The sequence below is a fragment of the Vicugna pacos genome, chromosome 5, assembly GCF_048564905.1.
Source record: "Vicugna pacos chromosome 5, VicPac4, whole genome shotgun sequence".
Lineage (NCBI taxonomy): Eukaryota > Metazoa > Chordata > Mammalia > Artiodactyla > Camelidae > Vicugna > Vicugna pacos.
Genome location: NC_132991.1, coordinates 35,682,450 through 35,703,803, shown reverse-complemented (window position 1 = coordinate 35,703,803; position 21,354 = coordinate 35,682,450). Strand labels below are relative to the sequence as shown.

Genomic DNA, 21,354 nt, shown 5'->3' with positions numbered 1-21,354 from the left:
AGTTTTATCGTCTTGGCTCTGGAGCTCCACACTCAGTGAAAATCAGAGTTGTCTGCATTAGGCTTCGGATGCTGCCGGTTCAGGCTGAGCATCGTTTATCAAGAATCTTCTTTTTCATTCCTCCTTTCAGAAATTTGCAGCACCGCCCCCTTCATTGTTTTATCTACTATGAGGTCAATTTTTTGTCTCCTAAATTTTTATTCTATTTTTTGAAATCTCTTTTTCACTCATTTGTGGAGTTACATTATAGAATGTGTCTCCCCTATAATTATACATCTCGTGACAACTCTCCTGATGCTTCCCAAGAATAATTTCCGAGTCGTTGGCATAATCCTGTGGCTTGAGTGCAAGTTAGTTGTAGGGATACTGCTAAGATCCTGAGAGAAAACGGAAGGTCCAGATATGAATGCTGAGATTAGTGGCTCTCTGAAGAAAAATACCCTGGGGAAGGTGGTACCGACGTGGGCAATTAGAAAGCTTTGGATAGTGATTCTGGTGGAGCGTGGTCCAACCACAAAGGAGCCGGAGTCTACAAGAGAAGTGAGTTTAGACAGTGCTGGAAGTTCTCGGGGGCGCAGCCCTGAGTAGCCATCAGGGGCCATATGACTTGGATGTGCAGAGTCCAAGGAAACCTGGAGTCAGGGCTGTGCTGGCAGCAATGACACAGGGGATGAGAATCAGACTCAGCAAGAACTTCTGGTTCCTTTATGTCCAGGGAGGCAGACAGAGAGGACTCTGGTTTGAGTTAAGGTTGAGAGTGAAGGAACATTTGAAAAAGAGACTGAAACTGCCATGAAAGAAAGATCTAATGTGTAAACATGAGTCAGACCATGGGGAATTTGAGGCTGTGTACCTGTATATTTCTAATTTGTAGTTTATTCCCTGAGATTCTCCCTGATGTTTGCTTGTAAACAGTTACCAGGTCAATCATTTTGTCTACTTTAAATGACTTTCTGAACATACAGTGCTGAAGTTCTCAAAGTGGGGACTGAGGGCATTGTCCGAAGAGTACAAAGACATGAAATCAAGTGCTTCTGTCTTAGGAGGAGAAATGTGTGTTCCTTCAGGTGATGGTAACAGAACATTTCTCACGAAGTGGCATCAAACAGAGACTTTTTGTGTAAGGGTCCCCTGGGTCTGGGTTTGACATATCTACGTGTAGTAATCCCAACACTAATTCTGTCATGGGTAAGGGAAGAGCTAATGCTCACAAATAATTGTTTCAGTGAGCTGTTAGGAAGCTAACCCTGCTACCTCTTTTCACACAAGAGTTCAGATTTCTTATGACCAGTAAATTAGGTGTTCACTTTTCAAAGTTGAATTGATGAATAAAAGTTGCTTCAATGATTTGTTACAGTTTTTTTCTAAAGCCTTAAGGGTGAAATTTCCCTCTAACTTTCCTGCTTAAGATATAAGTTAATCATATTTACTTATGCTATACATTTTAACCAAGTGATCAAAACTGCATATCCCACATGCTATACACAATACAGTTATTTTGAATGAAAGCTAATCAGAGTAATCAGAAAGTAGCTTATGTGTCTTTTGTTGAAACTGGAGGAATGAAAATAAGCTTACTTACATTAAAGTTGACTGTTTAAAGACACCATTCCAATGCTAGACCATAAAAAAAAGCAGACCCAAGATTGGGGGTGAGGTACTGTGCATTTACTCCTCTTTTGTGACAGCACTATAACTGTGTTGGCAAAACATTCCGAAAGTAAATCAGATAGAAACACGAATCTATGTTCCCAGAGAGACTGTTAGTTCGCCTCTTGCAAGCAAGGGTCATGCCTTCAAATTGCTTGGAAACCTCTATTATGCATATAGTGGATTCATACTAATACATACTTGTCGAGTGACCCAGATCCATATATAATACCATCTTATTCTTTTTAAGGAAACAGTGACTGCATTTCCTTAATTTCAACTGCACATGTTCCCTGCCCATAATTTACCTTCTCTGAAATGTGAGTGCCTCATATAGTTGGTTGCATGTTTGAGGGGCCGTCAGCCTGGATTAAAGTCCAGTTCTTTTGGAGGGGATTTGTGAATTTGTGTTTACTTGTGATAGCCCCCTGAGGACACTACCAATTTGGGACCACTTAAAATTAAATCTCTGCTGGAGGTTTTCTTGTGGTCACACTGCTTGTGTGGATACAGTATGAGCTGGTAGTTCAGATTCTTGGTGGAGATTTTTTTCCTTCCGTTCACCCAGCCACAAGCTCGAGACACGCACATTTTCTTTCTGCGTCCTTCAGCGTATTTCTTGTTCGCCCTTCCCCAGAGAGTAGGACCCCTTGCTCTTTTGTTAGGTTCCTCATTTGGGAGCATTTTTTACTTCTAAGCAGTACGTAGAATAATGGTATGTCCTGTTGTTAATGACATCTTAGATTTGATGAAATACAGTGTTTGTTCGGGTTGCAGTTATCCAGCAACTGATCCATGGCGTTAGAAAGCCCAGACAGAGGTTCTGCTGACTAGCTGCCAGTCAGGCCAGAAAGCCTATTTTGTATAGATGATGGTTATGATACCCTCATGGATCTAAAGGTATGAGCTAATCTGGATGACAATTAATGCCTGTTTGGGGTTTGGAAAACAGCTTCACTGTAGTGATTTCATCATGGTTCCTTGCTATGTCTAAGGTTCACTTTGAGATGGCACTTAAGCAATACAATCCGGAATCCAAGGGGTATTTAGTCAAAAGCCCTGACTCTTCTCATTAGCTCTCACTGCATACTCTTTCTTTTCCTTTATGGCTAAGCTTCTACTGTACAAACTGCATCCTTTTTGCATTTCTCATAGCAGTTGGTCCTTGCCCATCTTTTTGCTGTCATGTACTCAGACTAGGATGCCTTCCCCTATTATAACCTCTACTTGTTCACAGACTGTTGATTTCTCTCTTCATGAGTGTTGCCAACACTTTCTTAATGCTTCTGACCCAGGTGAGTCTCTTCCTCTTTGGGAAAAGAGACAGGAGGAAAAGAATATTAACATTTATTTATTGCCTGCTATTGTCAGGTCCTCTGTGAAATTATTGAATCCTGACAACAGCCTGTGGCAGGTAATTAATATTATCCCATTTTATGTAAGAGAAGACTGAGGTTCACAGGGGTGAAGTGCCCACCCAAGTCCATAGGTAGGTAAGGAGTTGGGCCAGGATTTGAAACATGTGTCAGACTTCAAAGCCAAACCATGTTCACTCTACTTCATTGTTTCACTTGAGGGGAGTGTTTCATGTGGATTTTTCTTTTTAAACTTCTCTCAGGCTCACTTAAGTGATTTATTCACAATAAAGATTTCACACACATAGAATTTGATGAAAGCAGATGCTGCATCTGACTATATCGTGGATGTAGGCCCTGAAGCTTGACATTCGGGCTTTGGTCTGTGTGTGTGTGTTGTGTACATGTGAGATTTTGGTTACTGTGTTAACTAACATTTGAGAAATGAATGCTTTTACCTCAGATAAAAACAAAAGCTGAGGCCTCAGTAATCTAATTCTCAAATTTAAAAATCTTACAATTAATCTGATATCAGCTTCGGTGTCTCATTTTTCACATAGATGTCTAATTTAGACTTTTTCCTCTTTAACTAGGATTTGGCAAAGCATCAATTGAAAGGAAAGAATATTCTGTATTTGTATTTAGTTATATTCTGAGACTCTGTAGAAGTTACTGTACATTTGTTGAGTGAATTTGTTGAGTGAATTTAACATCATAAAATAATGATTTTTGAAACTTTTGTTTTTAGAGGTATGATTGACAAACATAATCTTACTTACTTGGGATAGCAATCAGTTTCAGAAAGATTATAATTAAAGCACTTTGAGGGTACATATAACATATGATAATAATACACGAATACACTTTCAGCTAATACAGGCTTTTCTGATAAGTGTGAGAACTGCCCAGACAGGGAGGCTTTATGGAAGCTAGATGACATTCATAATTACAGGTAAAGACTGAAATTCAGGGGAGTGTGTGTGTGTGTGTGTGTGTGTGTGTATGCGTGTGCACTTGTGCACATATCTGTAGCCATACCAAGGCCTAAATTATTTTCCTGGCCCCTTGTTCACTACTGTTTGATCAGACCCAGGAATAAACCTAGATAATCTGAACCAGACTTCTAATCTGATGGGTTCTACCATGAACTTTGATGATTGATGATCAGTCCCGGGAGAAGGCATTAGAGAGAAGGGAGACTTCTGTCCCACACTCCTCACACTCGGTTCCTGAGCTAAGCCTGCTTTAATGATTCCATGCTGGGATTCCTCACTCCCGATACTGGCTGTGATCTGGTTAGTATCTGACTTTTTCTCACCCTTAGTCCTGGTCCCTCTTTGAAAGTAAATAATAGGGTAGCCTGACTGCAGGCCTGAGGGCTGACAGGTCATGACAGCTTTTTGGTGCCTTTCTCATCTTTATCAAATAAAAAGTTTGAATGAAAAATGTAGGATTGAGTTGGGCAGGAGCGATAATGTTGGAGTTAGCCCACAATGTTGAGGCCTGGTGTTTTCAGCATGGGTGGTGACATACATTCATTATGCAAAGACTGCACAGCTACCTTAGGGAAAAACAGGATAGACAAGACTTCGAGTTTTGAATTTATACAAAGTTGAGTCATAAGATATTGGAAGGGCTGTTGTGTAGTGACTAGGCCAAACTCAAGTTTCACTGTATCACATATTGTTGTCATTAGTAGTGGCAGGTTGACCAATTAATCTGTCTCTTTGGAAAACTTTCAAAGAAAGATTAACTTATTTGACTTTTTGTCATTATGATTGTTTGATCATAACTTTGGAACATCTTCAAAACTCATTTGCTTCCCTTCCCTTTCAAAAACTCTTGGCAAGAAGATAGTTAAAGATAAATATTGACAGTCACATTTGTGGAACTATAGCAGTATGCTGTTTTTCAAATAAGCACACTGTAGTGACTCTTGGGCAAATTCAAACCTAGTGAAAATCCTTCCTTACTGTATACAGAAACCTACACTGCGGAATGTGACAGGATTCCTAAATAGGAATTAGTCCGTTCGTGTGGGCCTTACAAGGGCAAGGATCTTTTCTTATTCTTCTTATCCCAGGATTAATGATACATTCAACAAATATTTGTTGAATGCATGAGTAGATGGGCAATTGGATGATTTTAGAGAAGCTGTATGACTTTTAAATAAAAGGTCTTCAAAGATACACTATTTTAAAAAGTCACCATCCAGAAAGCTGTAGAGAATAACATAAGAACCCATAGAACAGTCTTAAAGGATTAATCATTATTAACATTTACTGCACATGCTCTACCTCCTATTTTCTTTTTCATACAAGAAATAAAACAGTGCGTTTGCACCTTCCTCCGACGCACCTCTTGTCGTGAATTTTGAGACTGTTCTTCATGTTTGTGTCCTTGTACTTTTCCTACATTTATGTTTACCAATAAAATAATATATAGTAGTGGATTATTTTGTGTTTCTACATTTACATTTATAGTTATTAAACTGTGTGTGACGCAGTATCATTCTGCAGTTTTGTTCATTCAAAAGTTATGTTTTTGAGAAATGTGCATGTTGATTACATACAGGTCAATTTTATTCATTTTACTGCTCAGTAGTTTTCTGTCTTATACTGTAGTTTCTCTGCTCACTTTCTGATGCGTATTTAGATTGTTGTAGGCTTTTTCCCATTCTGGAAATGTCCTGTGAATACCCCTCTGTGGGTCTCTCTGTGTGCATGGGCGGGAGCCTCTCTGAGGTCTGTTTCTGGAAGGGGAGTGGGAGGTCTTGGTGTGTCGTGTGCTCTCTGAAAGGGCTGTCTCAATTTAGCCTAACACCAGTATGCAGGACAGTACCCTTCCTCCATATTCTTTCAAACAGGCTGTAGTATTTAGCTAGTAAAATATGCTAAGTGGTTTTTTTTTTTAAGTTCATGGTAGATGGCTTAACTGCTATTTAATTTTGCAAAATTCAAATTCTTTTTCATAACCTTAGAGAAGAAGGAAAGACAACATAATAAACAAAATGCTTGTGAATGAAAAGAGGGAATAGCCATGGAATAAAATAAAAGACATTGAGTTAAAAACCCCTTAGGTTGCCCCCTGTAGAGGGTCTCTGTTGAACCACGCTGAAATGCATTTCATTCTGAAAGGGAGGGCCGTGACTAAACCCCCTGATGACAATCCTGGCTGAAAAGAGCCCGTAATAATCATTTCCAGCCCTAAATACTTGGTCTTGTAGCAGCCTGAGCTGATGCTTTTTGAGAGGCATATTATAAAATGAAAGTAGGTATCTAATGAAAGGTTCTGGATTAACTAGCTTAAGTAAGTAAGAATCAGCTTTTACAGTTATTAGATTAATCATCCTGACCACTCCAAACCTCTGTTTGAACCTCTTTTTTTCCAGAAAAGATATCATCTCTTTTATGTGGAAACTATTATTAGCAGCAATAAACCCTGAGTTTGTCAGAAAGAAAAAAAAAAGCATTATGACTAATTTTTTTGGATGAGGTTTTTTTTTTTTTTCTTTTTTCCTCTCATCTCCTGATGGTGGGTTCTGTTTTCTTCTCAGGTCCGCAGGAAGAGCCTGTTTCCTTGTCATGCCTTTTCTTTTAGTGCATAAATAGCAATTGTTAGATGGTCTTTACCTCCAGTCTCTTCCATTCATCTCAGGTTCTCACTCTTCAACTGAAATGGCCATCTGACTTTAGCAAATAACCATGCCTAACATGTTTTATTTTAATCTTTTGCCCAAATTCTCTATTTCTCTTGTCAAATATTTTTATCATTGAGAGTATCATTTCTACCTGCCCAGTTCTAGAGTCTCAAAAATCAGTTGTCCAGTTTTCCTTCTGGGTACCACTACTGCCCTTGCCGTCAGGTAATCAGCCTTTCCTCCTTTGCCCCTTCCTTCCCTGCCCTAATCTGACCAGTGTAATGTGTTACATTATAAATCAAGAGAAGGTTTCCTCAGGGCTGCTATCTTGAAACACCTGGGCAAAAGGCTTATGTAAAAGCAGAGGGAGGAGTCACGTGCTTATTATTCCTATAGAGTACTTAGCACATCTTGAACTCAGTAAGTCTTCAGGACAGATTCTTTAGTGTCTACTTGCCGGTTATCTGTGATGAGTGGCATAGAACAGATTAGTTTTCCTCACAACACAAGATGCTTTCAGGCTACTTGAATACCCTCCCCCATATGAGTTTAGGGCACATCCAAGTTGGGGGCCCATTGAGCTTGGGAAGGAAATTGGAGGGGACAGAGCATGTAAAAAATAATAATAGCTTAAACAGTAACAATAACCGGTGTTACCTGTTGTTCAGGGTCACCTGCTCTGCCCCTTGCCTTCTATTGTCATAGAAAACTGAATATTGATTGAATTTATTAAATCGAGAAGATGACAATGGCGATTCCATTCAGCTGGCTAGAAACCAGAGAGATTCTTTCACAACTAAGCAAACAGCTACATGGCTAATGCCTGAAAGAAAATAAGCAGCAGGTCCAAGGGAAATTAAACTCTCCTTTCTCGGATTCCCTTTCTGTTATATTCTACTGGAAATGTGCATTTGTGAAGAATTTCTGACTCATTTGCTGTAGGCAAATACTTGTGTGGGCCTAATGGAGTATAGAGCGGTGAAAACGGAGGTTATAACTCAGGGAGGATGGCAGTGAGTGGCAGTGATGGATGTGAGCGAGGGGGCAGTGCCTTGCCCAATCTTCGCGGTCCTGTGCACTTGCCCCCACCCCAGAGCTCTCATAAAGCCAGACCAGCCACGGGGGGCTCTCCTTCCAGAGGTGATGGAGGTGTAGGCTCTGGCCCTCCAGTGACCATTGTGCTGACTTTACAAAAGTAAAAGGAAAGGGACAGGAAGTCACACCCTGCCCTACCGCTTTCTTGAATTGGAGTGCAGTAAGTTCTAGACCTGCAGACAAGGCCCCAGCCACCCTGCCTCCCTCTGATGTTTGTAATGCCACCATTTGCACTTTATGCCTTCTATCAGAGCATTGTCCCTGGTTCAAAAAAAGCACATTTTCTAAGAGGGATAATATTAAACTTCCTTGCTCATTCCACTCTTGCTGTAGTAGAATGGCTGAGGAATAAGGAACAGGGGATGCTATGTGTCTTTAGAAGAGTTCCAGAAAGGTCGCCAGAAGGGGAGGTGGGGGATGGTCATTCCTCAGGGAGCTTAGGGACCAGAGAAAGAATGTCCCTCCTTCCTCCCCACCTCACATAGCCCCTCAGTGTGGTTGTCATATTAGTAACAGAATAAGCTGAGTTGAGGGCAGCCTTCAGGGGGAGCAAAACAGCCAAAAAGAAAACTACTAAAAAGCAGTGATGGCCCCTTTTAGAACAGGGAGTGAGCACTGCTGCAGCAGCAGCTCCGAAACCTCCTTCTCCTGGTGACCTGTGGCCCAACCCCAGTGGTTCGACAGTGACCTTCACTGAGACTCAGCCTCTCTAAACTGCAGCATCCTTATCAAGGAGTAGTTGTCTGTGAAGCCCTGGTTGTAGATAGCCTTATCCCATGGTGACATACTGAGTGATGATGGCCTCCAGATCTGGTCACCACCTTCTTACCCTCTGGCTCCACTTGTTTTGTGCCGCTCAGAGTCATTAAGTGACCTCAGTTTCTATCCCCACAGAAAAGCCAGTGCATCCCAGAATTGATGACCAGAAGCAGGACATTCACCTTGATTGCCTTGCTTCCGGTTAAGGATGGAACAGTTGGGGGCAGGGTAGGATCATCACCTGCTTCAGGGAGAGTCTGCCTCCTTTGGGCCAGAGGTTTCTTTTAACTCATCTGCAAGGTTAACGGATTTAATTGTATGTTAGATTATAATTAAGGAATCTTCCCAATTAATGATGCTGGTGGAGGAAAAGCCATAAATTCTCCCATGGCTCAGCAAGCTTAGGCTTGAAGTAAAGTGGTGTTTAGAGGAAGTTCCTTTCTCCTAATAAATGCTTTTGTGCACATTGGGTTCAATCAATATTGACGAACTGGTCTCTTAGAAAGAAGGTAAGTGCATTAGACCTTATGTCATCTATTTAGTAATTCAGTTGCTGTGCTTCAAGTATTAGTGTCAGGCACTATTCTGAAACTTTATTTTCAAAGTAATGGAAAAGTGGAATAAATTATTTATTGAGAACTTTGGTGATAAAATGCCCCTGATCACTTGAGAGAATAAGATTAACCATGTAACAACAATCCCACTCCTAGGCATATATACAGAGGGAACCGTAATTCAAAAAGACACTTGTACCTCAATGTTCATGGCAGCACTATTTACAATAGCCAAGACATGGAAACAACCTAAATGTCCATCGACAAATGACTAGATAAAGAAGTTGTATGTTTATACAATGAAATACTACTCAGCTATAAAAAAGAATAGAATAATGCCACAGCAACATGGATGGACCTGGAGATGGTCATTCTAAGTGAAGTAAGCCAGAAAGAGAAAGAAAAATACCATATGATGTCACTTATATGTGAAATCTAAAAAAGTGACATGAATGAACTCATTTACAAAACAGAAGGAGACTCACAGATATAGGAAACAAACTTATGGTTACCAGGCGAGAAAGAGGAGGGTATGAGGGATAAATTGGGAGTTCAGGATTTGCATTTTCATATATAATAAAATAGATAAACAACAAGGTCCTACTATATAGCACAGGGAACTATATTCAATACCTTCTAATGGCCTCTAATGGAAAAGAATATAAAAAGGAATATATGCATGTATAATTGAATCACTATGCTGTATACCAGAAATTAACACAACATTGTAAACTAACTATACTTCAATGAAATTAAAATATTGATAAAATAGAAAAGATGCTTAATCTCAAAAATAATAAAGGAAATTCAGAATAAAAAAAGATTCACCATGTAGCATGTGAAATAATAAAGTTGATCAGTAGTTAATAATGAATAATGAGTGGAAGAGAGAGGAAAATGTTTTAAAATAGGTCAAAAATGTAATGCTTCTGTTGATTCATACTTCTGTTTGAAATTTTTAAAGATCAGTATATGTATCATTTTCAGTTATTTGAAATACACCATTAAGAATTATGGATTTAAAGTTTTTGCATTTAATCTTCCAAGCATTTGTGCTATTACAAAGATCATGGAGGATCAAGTGAAAGTATTTTAAATGTAAATCTTATAAGGAGGAAGAACGGCAGCACTTTGAGTGGTGTCCTGTGTATTTTTCTAAGATGAAATTAAATGTCATGTATTTGGGAAGCCCACTACAGTTTGTTTCTAAGGGAAACAACTTTGTAACCCTAAGAAAGAGTAGATACTTATGGCAAATTGGAATAAACATGCCAGTGTTAGAAAGGAAATCAAGAAAGCCCAAATCTCTTTGAATGGAAACTATCCAAATAACAGGATTGCTTGGAACATACAATACAGACCAACTGTAGGCCAACATTCTCAAAATGTAATTGCATCACAAAACCAATTAGACATGGTCGGTATTAGGTCTTATCTCTGAAGTGGTATCATAAAGGTCCTGCCTGAATTTCTAAGCCACTATTGAAGCTGGTGCAATTTTTGCTAAGGTGGTAAGAAAAGAGTCATGGCAACACTTAAGGCTGTGTGAATTTAAAGTGAATGAAGGAAGGAGCTGCCCCATCCAAGAAGCCATTTCTCCACAGCTCTGTACGTGTAGTATCTATTATTGGCCTTGTGCTTAAAACATTTCTCTGGAGATTTCTTTCTATCTGTGTGTTCTGAGACCTAGGACCCTAGGATGTGGCCAACTGTTCCTACTTCCTTATTTCTAAGGAAGTTCTTGGGATGTGGTTGCCATATGAAGACCTCTCCACTCTGTGTAAAGACTCTGGTAACTTTATAGCAGCACTGTTTATAATAGCCAAGATGTATAAACAACCTAAATATCCATTGACAGATGAACAGATAAAGTTGTGGTATATTTATACAATGGAATATTACTTGGCCATCAAAAGGAATGAAATAATGCAATTTGCAGCAACGTGGATGAGCCTAGTACTATCATACTAAGTAAAGTCAGAGAAAGACAAATACCATATGATATCAATTATATGTGGAATCTAAAATTTGATACAAATGAACTAAATAAATAAGTTCAGAAACAGAATCACAGACTTAGAAAGCAAATAAGTTTGTGGTAACCAAAGGGGAAAAGGGGTGGGGGAGGGATGAATTAGGAGTTTGGGATTAGCAGATACAAACTACTATGTATAAAATAGATAAACAACAATGTCCTACTGTATAGCACAGAGAACTATATTCAATATCTTATAATAAACCATAATGGAAAAGAATATGAAAAAGCATATATATATATATATATATATATATATATATATATATATGTATGTATATAAAACTGAATCACTTTGCTGTACCGCAGAAACTAACACAACATTGTAAATCAACTATACTTCAATTAAAAAAAAAGAGTATGGTAGCTTTAAACATTATAAATCAGGAAGAAAACGTTCTTTAGTGTAATTTCATGTATGAAACAACTTCAGGGGTAAGTTGCTTGATCCACTTTTTAAATACAGACAATTTTAATGATTATTGTGAGTAAATGAAGGTACATATTAATCCAGTTACAATCATTGTACCTAAGTAAATATCCAGGGTTATATGCTATAAAAAAGCACCTCTATCCTGCCATCCAGCATTGTATGTAGCACAGAGTATCTGTAGCAGGGTATCTACTTAGTAAATATTGGTTCAATAAATAAGTGAATTCAGACAACCAGGCTGAAATAGAATTATGTCTAAACAGGAGAGATAAATGCCATTTGGACCGTCTAAAAAAAGTGATCAGTAAAGCTTTAGTGTGATGATATAGAAAAACTGATGCTAACAATATTTTTATTCTAAAAGATTTCACATGCATTAGAGCAACCTATATTTCTTTGCATAGTTTCTTTACTCTTATGCAATAAATTGCCTTGAAAGTGGTGGTTGCACCCAAAAGTGTCAGGAAATCACTGAGAAAGTCATGTGATGTGTGAAAGTGTGACATGCAAGCTGGCACTGATTAATGCATATGCAGCACTGCCCAGCTAGCTGATCAAATATTGTATGTTGCCTAGTTAGCAATCTCTGGTCTATGCTCTGAATCTTGTGTTATAATTTCAGTGTGTATTTGTGATATATTCAATACTTAGCATACATTAAAGGCATAAAGCAAATTGTGGCCATTTCTTGAGGCCATTAGTATTGCCAGAAATGTTGTGTGCCTCCTCTCCTGCCCCATTTGTGGCAGTGAAGCTTAGGAGTAAGAAAGACCATGTTTAGATCCAAGCTCTCATACTTCTTAGCTGTGAAAGCCTAATATCTCTAATATAAATATATAATATTTCTTAGCCTCAGTTTACCTCTCTGTAAAATGAGGATACTACTGGTAATTCACAAGACTGTTAGTCTTCTCAGCCTCTGTTAAGTTACACAAAGTCCCTTGGACCTGGCCAGCTGAGGGGTGCCGGAAAGGAAGTATAGTTGTCTTGGTTTGGCTCAGTATCTCTATTACTGTTGATTACGTAGCCCATGGAGGACACGTGGTTCGAGAGGAGGTTAGAGAAGCAAGAAGCAGCTGGATTGGTGGAGAGGGAGCACGAGGGGCAGATTGCTGCTAGAGCTCCGTACCCTGATGGCAGCTAGAAGTTAAAGTCAGTAACTTGGCTACGAGGGACTAAGACAGTCAGGATAGAAAAAACAGGAAGAACTTAAAGATTCAGCTCGCATTTGGTACAGAAGCAAACAGTCCTACATTTTTTAGCATCTCTTGAGGTTTGCTATAAAGGCAGAACATGATAGCTACTGTTAACAGTTATGCTCCATATATTGTGAATTATTAAGAAAACTTTCAATTATGCTCAGGATATTGTGTTTAAGAAAGACAGAAAATCTAAAATACGACTTAGAAAACTTTTCATTAAAAGAGTTAATGTAAAATCTATATTGTATTTTATTTAAGTCTTAATTATCTAGATGAAAAAGAACAACAAAACTTACCTGGAATTCATTTGCAAAAGCTCTACTCAGACTGAGATGCCTCTTATTCACATTTTAGCTTTGTGATACTGGACTTAGCAACAGTTTCCTCATCTTTCAAGTGGAAATAAAATTACTACCTGCTATAGAGTTGGTGAGAGGTTTAAAATCAGTTAAACCCTGGAAAGCACTTACCATGGTACCTAACACAAAGTACATGCTAAATAAAAGTTAGCTTTTATGATTGGCGTTCTTACTATAAATGTTACAACCACTATTTTACCTTTTCAAGATTCTTTTTCTCCAACTATGAAGACCCAGTCCTTTTACATAAGCTGGAAGTCTTTGTGGTCTATTCCTTTGCTTGCTTGGTCTGGATTTCCTTTTCTTTCATGGGTTTTCCAAACTTTGTTTTGGTATTAGATAAATCACAGCTCATTAAAAGCTTGGGAAAGGAGTTTATATTGTATTGTGTGTGCTGGTTATAATTTTCCCTCTGCTCTCTTTCTTTCTTTTCTTGGTTGGATGTTGGATATTTCTTTGGTGTCCCCGCCGGCATCTGCATGCGCAGTTTTCCTTCCCAGGTTCTAAGTAGTGCTCATTCGACACTGCTGCTTGCCAGCCAAAAGCCATATAGTGAAGTGTGTGTGTTCCTGTTAGTTTTTGTTCATTCTGCAGTTTTATTTATCTTCTTCCTTCCTCTCCCTTTTTCTGGTTGTAATATTTCTTTTGGTTTCACCAAATGTCGCAAGAACATTTTAAAAATGATACTGTGCTTTATCTCCTCTTTGTGACATAATTGTAACTTGAGTGAATTTGTTCTCAACAAAGAGAAGGATTGTGACATTTCTAAACAAACAAAAGTAATAGCCTTTACTGTTTTGTATGTGCCATTCATAAAGCAGCAGCTTAAAGTCTTCAACTGAAGTTATAATGAAAAATTTGAGTTGCAATCAAATCAGATACTAGTCTTTATCTTGACAGGAGGTTTTACACACTTTGGAATGATAGCTCTAATTAAATGGTTATTGGCACGTACAATGTGGCATTCCAGGAACTAGGATCTGTACTGTAACTTTGTATACCTAAAGTATATTATTCAGAGAAACAAAAGCTACAGGGGTGGCTTGGGTTTAACTTCTGAGGATGATCAGAGACAAATATTTGACTGATTAATATAATATTTGACTGACGGATGTTCAAATAACTATTATCTTAAATATACTGGAAAATCAAATAAACTGAGAGCTTTTCCATATCACTAGTAATTCCACTGAAAGGAATTTTAGTTCCTCACTTCAGAGTGATATTTTAAAAAGATGAATTGGATCCATCACCACCCAACCATCCTAGCACTGCCTAAAATCTTCAATGCCTTATGGGAGCTCTTAGAAGAGAGTATAGTCTCTTTGACAGAACCAGCACACCTTAGAGGTGCTGCCCACTATACTCCTGTTTCACCAGGCTCCTGGTTTACTGGCTGTCCTTCACTTTCTCAAATGCTCCACACTCCTGCCTACCTCAGGACCTTCCAGGAATACTTCCCCCCTTTTGGAATACTGTTTCACTATAAACATAATGAAAAGACAACCTATGAAATGGGAGAAAATATTCGCAAATGATACAACCAACAAGGGATTAATTTCCAGAATATACAAGCAGCTCACAGAGTTCAATATCAAAAAAACAAACCAATCAAAAATGAGCAGAATATCTAAATAGACATTTCTCCAAAGAAGACATTCAGATGGCCAACAGACACATGAGAAGATGTTCAACATCACTAATTATTCAAAAAGTGCAAATCAAAACTGCAATGAGGTATCACCTCACACTGGTCAGAATGTCCATCATCAAACAGTCTACAAATATTAAATGCTGGAGAGGATATGGAGAAAAAGGAACCCTCCTACACTGTTGCTGGAAATGTAAATTAGTGCAGCCACCATGGAGAACAGTATGGACGTTCCTTAAAAAACTGAAAATACAGTTACCATATGATCCAGCAATCCCATTCCTGGGCACATATCTTGAGGGAACTCTAATTTGAAAAGATATATGCACCCCCATGTTCATGGGAGCACTCTTTACAATAGCCAAGACATGGAAGCAACCTAAATGTCCATGGACATATTGAATGGATAAAGAAGATGTGGTGTATATACACAATGGAATACTACTTAAGCCATAAAAAGGAATGGAACAATGCCATTTGCAGCAACATGGATGGACCTAGAGATTATCATACTAAGTGAAGTAAGTCATACAAAGACAAATACATGATATCACTTATATGTGGAATCCAAAAAAGTGACACAAATGAACTTATTTACAAAACAGAAAGAGACTCACAGACATAGAAAACAAACTTATGGTTACCAGGGGGAAAGAGGGGAGGGAAGGATAAATTGGGAGTTTGGGACTGGCAGATAACAAACTACTATGTACAGAATAAATAAACCACAAGGTCCTACTGGATACTGTATAATTCCTCCTCAGCCTTCACTTCTCATTGTCATAGTTACTTTCGTAGAGAGGACTTATCTGGTTCCTTGATTTAAATTCGTGCCTTAAAGTTGCCATCTTTCATGGCCTCCTGTTCTTTTTCCCTTATGGCACTTACCATAATCTATAATTGTATATTTATTTGTGTGTTTCTTTAGCACTCATTTCACAAGTAGATTGTAAGCCTCATGAAGACAAAAATCTGTTTTATTCACAACTGTATACATAGTGCCTAGCACAGTACCTGGCAAATCATGAGCATTGGATAACTATGTGCTGAATTGATAAATATGTAAGATTGCGAGAGAAAGATAAATAATTGAAGTGGTTTGCATGCATCATCTCTGCTTCTTTTACATTGTACCGCTCATGAGATGTCCTCAAAGAAACCATTATATTATTTCAATTTGAGTAGCAGTGATGCAAATGTTTATTGAGTTACAAGCTGGGTGCTTCTGCACGCAAAGGTAAATTAGATGTAGCTTCTACATTAATGGAGCTCATGGTATAAGCAGAGAGATAAACATTTATCTAATTCTTTGGAGGGCAATATGGGGAGAGTTCCCAAGGGCTTATGTTTTAAAGAGAGGTGGACAGGGTGGAAGAAATTTTCATAAAGGAGATGACATCGAAGTTCCTTGAATTTGAAGAAGTAGTAGAATGTTGCTAGACGGAGAATGTTGAAAGGCTGTTCTTGGCAGAAAAACTAAAATGGGCTATGGCAGAAGGCGTCAAAGTACGTGCTGTGAGAAGTTCCATGTGTCTGGGAATGGTTGTGGAGAAGGCTGAGTCCTGGAGTAGAGGGGCAGGAAATGACACTGGAAGGATAGATTCAGCGTAGGTCCTGGATCATTGGAGTGACTTCACTAGAGATTTGGATATTATTCTGTAGGTCGTAAGAGGCCATGCAGTGTTTTTAGCAGGTGGGTGAGAGAGAGCAGATCTGTGTTTTAGAAGCATAATGCTGGTGTTCTTTCTGAAGAGCTTTCCAGGAGAGCTGTTTTGATGGAGTGGCAGCAGTGAGTTGCTGAGTGAATAGAAAGGAACAGAAGAGGACAAGAAATAATAACCAGGCTTTGCAGAAGCTAGGTTCTAAGGGGAAGGGAAATAATGATGAAATCTCTCTGAAAAATCTCTTTTTAAAAAAATTATGAATTTAATACATGCTTAATAGAATTTAGAAAATACAGAAAGTTTTTGTAAAAGAAAATGAAGATTATAATATGGTTACAGAAGGGAAAGCAGAGTCCAGGGAAAATGCCCTTAGGATGGTCAGGGTAAGGGAGTACTTTTGGAAAGGATCCAGAAGGATCTTCCACTACAGTCGTGCCTTAGTTTGTTTCTTTTTCTTTTATTCTTTAATTTTTTTTGCAAGTCCTAATTCTGTCCATCTAGAGGGGCACAACCTTTTAAGGTCTCAGGGTTTTTGCATATATTTTCTCCTGTCTGGAATAGCTTTTCTTGCTGCCCTGTCCTCCTTTGACCTGGTTAACTTTTTACTCCTTCAGGCGAATGAGAGTAATAATGTGTGTCATAATACCAGTAATTGTATAAACACATACTGATCACTTACCAGATGCTGGTCTGTGGTTAGTCTTTCGTTTGTTATCTACTTTTGTCCTCACAAGAGTTCTGTGTGGCAGATACTGTTATCATCCTGTTTTACAAATGAAGATACTAAGGCGTTGCCAGATTAACTGACTTGAACAGGTATAAGTATCACTAGTTATTGCTTCCTCATGGAAGCCGTCCACACCCTCGACCAAGTTAGGAACCCCTAAATATGATCTTATAACACCAAGACATGGAAGCAACCTAAATGTCCATGGACAGATTGGTAGCTCCTGGGAGACTTTTTATCACCTTAGTAATTATTTGATAAATGTGGATCTTCCTTGTTAGACTGTACACCCCATGAGGGCACGTTCAATGTCTGTCTTGTTCCTGGCTGTATCCACCAATGCTTGGCTTTGTGATTACGGGGCACATAGTAGTCTGCTCAGTTAACCAACCACTTGATGCTAAAGATTGCTGCTCTTGTAGTGAGGTCAGTCTAAGCCTGTGATGTGCTGACCTGATAAAAGCACTTGTGCTGGAAAGGGGATATTTATCTGCTGGGCTCCATGGAAGTCCTGGGACCTTGACATAATGAGGACTTTGGAATTTCCTGGGGCTTACATGCCTCTAGATCAAACTATGTATCTTTTTTTTCTGTCCCTTCTCAGTTCCCTATTTTCTATGGAGCCATTTGCCAAAGTTGATACACAAATTCTCTGTGCTGTTTTCTTTAAGGCATCAAGTTTGCTTTTATCCAGGTTTTATGCATGTGATTTTCACTGAACTTTTACGCTTTAGAGTTAAAAAATAATAATATATTAGGTGAAGATTTATAGAAAGATGATTTTTCAAGACAATGCTGCATTAGAAGTTTCACTTTCTACTTTGTCCAATGGATTGGATTTAAATAGATTTGAAAGTCACCAATAAGGAAACCGAAGTTTCTTCAGGACAAAGTAGGATAAATTATTGATTTTTACATTTTAACTCAAATGGAGGTTGCACTGTCCATTTTAAAGTAAATAATGGAGTTCACACTGTCCATTTTAAAGTAAATATATTTTTGGATTGATTTTGGACCTGCCGCTTTTTTACTCTATTTATCAAGAGATAAGAACTGTGAAGGTACTGGAAGTTGAATACTCTCATTTCAGGAGATTAATCTTAGGTATTGTGAGCACAACAACCAAATCCACAGAGCAAATGTTTAAATTAGTTTTGACATAAATAAAGGATCTTGACTGTTTCTTTAAGAGTTAATACGAAGTGTCAAAAAAAGAAGCACTCATTATGAATTTTTTTGCCTAGTTTTAGACATTTAGTAGAGTTGGTTTTTATTTTGTCTTGTTTTGTCTTCCCCCTTAACAAAAGTTGGTCATAGTAAGGCATTTAAGGCAGGTCAACTTGAGTTTCAAAATATTGGCTTGGGAACTACATCAGTCTTTATCTTTGTCTTCCTGTTTATTTATAGACTGGAAAAGGAAGACAGCCTTTCCTGCTGTTTTAGTTTCCTAATGATGATATCTCAGTTTGTACTGAATTAATTCAAAGGAAGAAGGCTTTCTTTCTATATCTACGGAAGAAATGACCTCGTGAAAAGCTGGGGTGGGGGTTATCAAATTCAAGTGGTTTAGTGATTTCCACCATTTAACTTTATTTAAAAGTTAATACAACATTTTAAAACAATTTTTTCAGCCCTAAAGTGTGTTACAGCGGGTATTACAAAGAAAACACAAGAATTGACAGTATTATAAAAAGGATATGAAGATAGTAAGCCATAGTAAAATTAACTGTTGACATTTCACGGCTGGTCATGATATCAAGTTTTGTTACTTTTGGCATGAAATTAAAGTTGATAGGGGCTGTGTTCTGATTGCCCTGTTTATAACAATATTTTACATTAATTCGCTCAGCAGACAGTTTCTAAGAGTGCTGAGTGTTAAGGATTCAGAGATAAGTAAGATCTTGTCCTTGTTTTGGAGAGCTCATAGTCTAGGGGAAAAGGAGACGGCTTAATCTTCTTCATGGTTATAAAGGGCATCATCCAACCACTATCAAAGCCATTGTAGCATCTCTTGACCCCCAGTGCTCAGAAGAGCCATGCTTCACTGTATGTTGATCTTTGGGCCTTCAAATACCATTTTAGCAAACTAGTGAGGAATAGTAGAAAGAGTGGGCCAAGACTCCTTCATTAACCCATTCAATCACAAGTATAAACTGCTGTTTGTGGCAGGAATGTTCTGTCCTTTGTGCTAACAGTGTAAAGATGAAAGCCACCCCACTGTCCTCAAGGAGCTTACCGTTTAATTGGGGGAATGAACAAGGCAACTTACATAATTTCCCCATCCAGTGTGATGCGATCAGTAACCACAGGCTTTTATGGACAACAGCATAGAGTCATCTAGAGGCAGGGCAATGGATTCAGCAACCTGTTTCATTTTCCTCTAGCAGCTACATCTCCCAGCTTCTTTTGCAGCGACGGTGGGACCCTGTAACTGAACTGTGGTACGTAGAGTGTGGGCAAAAGTGATGTATACCACATCTTGGCCTGGACATAAATCCTCACACTCTTTCTTCCTTTTCTGAGATGACCCTGGAGGCCAAGTGTAGAAGATGGTCGTGTTATCAGAAAGGAGTCTAGGTCCTTGAAGGGTTGTGTGCAGTTCACTCACCCACCTATAAACAATGCCCCTCTCAAATTGTACTGGACTATAATATAATGAGGAATAAGTTCTCATTGTGTTAAATCCCTAACATTTAAAGGTCATTTTTTATCCACCTGTAAACAATGCCCCTCCCAAATCATACTGCACTGTAATATAATGAGAAATAAATTCTCGTTGTGTTAAATCCCTAACATTTGAAGGTCATTTTTTATAGCAGTTAATCTATACTGATTGATGTACCCTCTGTCTACTCTCAGGACACCTCCCCTTAGTAAGCATTACTGATGGCTGGGAGAGAGAGTGTCCCAGTTGGAGAATAGCATAGGGGAGGAAGAAAGCTTCAGATTTTTAGGAAACAGTAAATAGTTTGGTGTGGCCAGAGGGTAGTGGAAGTGGAGGGCAGTGGTTATGGATGGGACTGGAAAGGAAAGTCAAGGACCCATCATGGGAAGCTTTATGGGCCTAGCTAAGGGAAGAGAACTACCTAGGCCTGAGGGAAAAGCAGCCTCTCAGGGATAGAGTGTGTGATGGTGGTGTTTAGGCAGTAAAGAAGGGGAGCTCACTCGGCTTTGGTAAATGGTTTAATAAGAAACAATTTCTCATAATAGAGAATTTTTAGTCATGGTCATGCTTCGAGGGCTTTTCCACATACAAGGTCTCCAAAAGTTTGATTGTTGACCCCTCTATTGATGCTAATGTGGGCCTGGACATGGATAGAGCATAAGCAAAGTAAAGGAACTGGGAGGGTTTAGCGTGGAGGGGGAACTTGGAAAGATCATAATCATTACCTTTAAGTATGAGTAGCAGGTGGAAGAGGGTGACTGAGTGGCCCAAAAGCTACTGAAGAAAGTAGGTAGAAGAATAGAGAGACAGACTTGGGTTCAGCGTAAGGAAGACTTTTCAGTTATAATTGCTGGAAGAGCATTCATTCAGTCCAGGAAAAGATGGCAACAAGTTTTATAAGCAGAAAGGGCTGGAATAGACTGGCTTCCCAGCTTGAACGTATTGCCATGTAGGTGGTTCAAACATTGGATGAGATGGGGACGAGATACCTTTTGAGGTCTTTGCTAATAGTTTCATGTTCTTTGATATTGATCTGAAAATTAAATTTTTTTGAAGGCTAACTTTACTTACATTTGCCCTGATTTCAAGGTCAGGGAAATATATAATACAAGGGTTTAAAAACTTCCAAAGAGCGAGAAAACGGTACTTGTGTGTATGTCTTTACCCAGAGCTAACCATTTGGCACTTCATACATACCTGTGAGGCGCTCTGTCTGTTTCACATGGCTAAGTGACCCTGCCATGATATCACTGAATGGTATCTGTAGTAGAATGTCATCCCCTAACAACAAGGCAGTGGGGTGAAGGAAAAGGCAGATACTATCTTCCTCTGAGATACTGGGGGAAGAAACTTTCCCTGAACTCCCTTGTTTATCAAAGCCAGATAGCTCAGCTGTTCCCCTGAAACTGTCAGGCTTTCTTCCCTTGCTGACTCTGAACCGATGGGTGGGGATTGATTGGTCTTGCTTACCAAATGTGCGCTGTAGCACGACACAACTTTATTTAAAATACCATTAAGATGCAGACACATTACAGCTACTCTGAAGGCCCTCTCTTACAACATGA

The 21,354-nt window shown here is 38.8% G+C and overlaps 1 protein-coding gene across 5 annotated transcripts in view; it reads left to right on the top strand.

The window, feature by feature from the left end:
* RBMS1 (RNA binding motif single stranded interacting protein 1) overlaps window positions 1-21,354 on the top strand; it is a 203,744-nt gene that overhangs the window by 24,019 nt on the left and 158,371 nt on the right. The gene's annotated exons all lie outside the window — the stretch shown is intronic.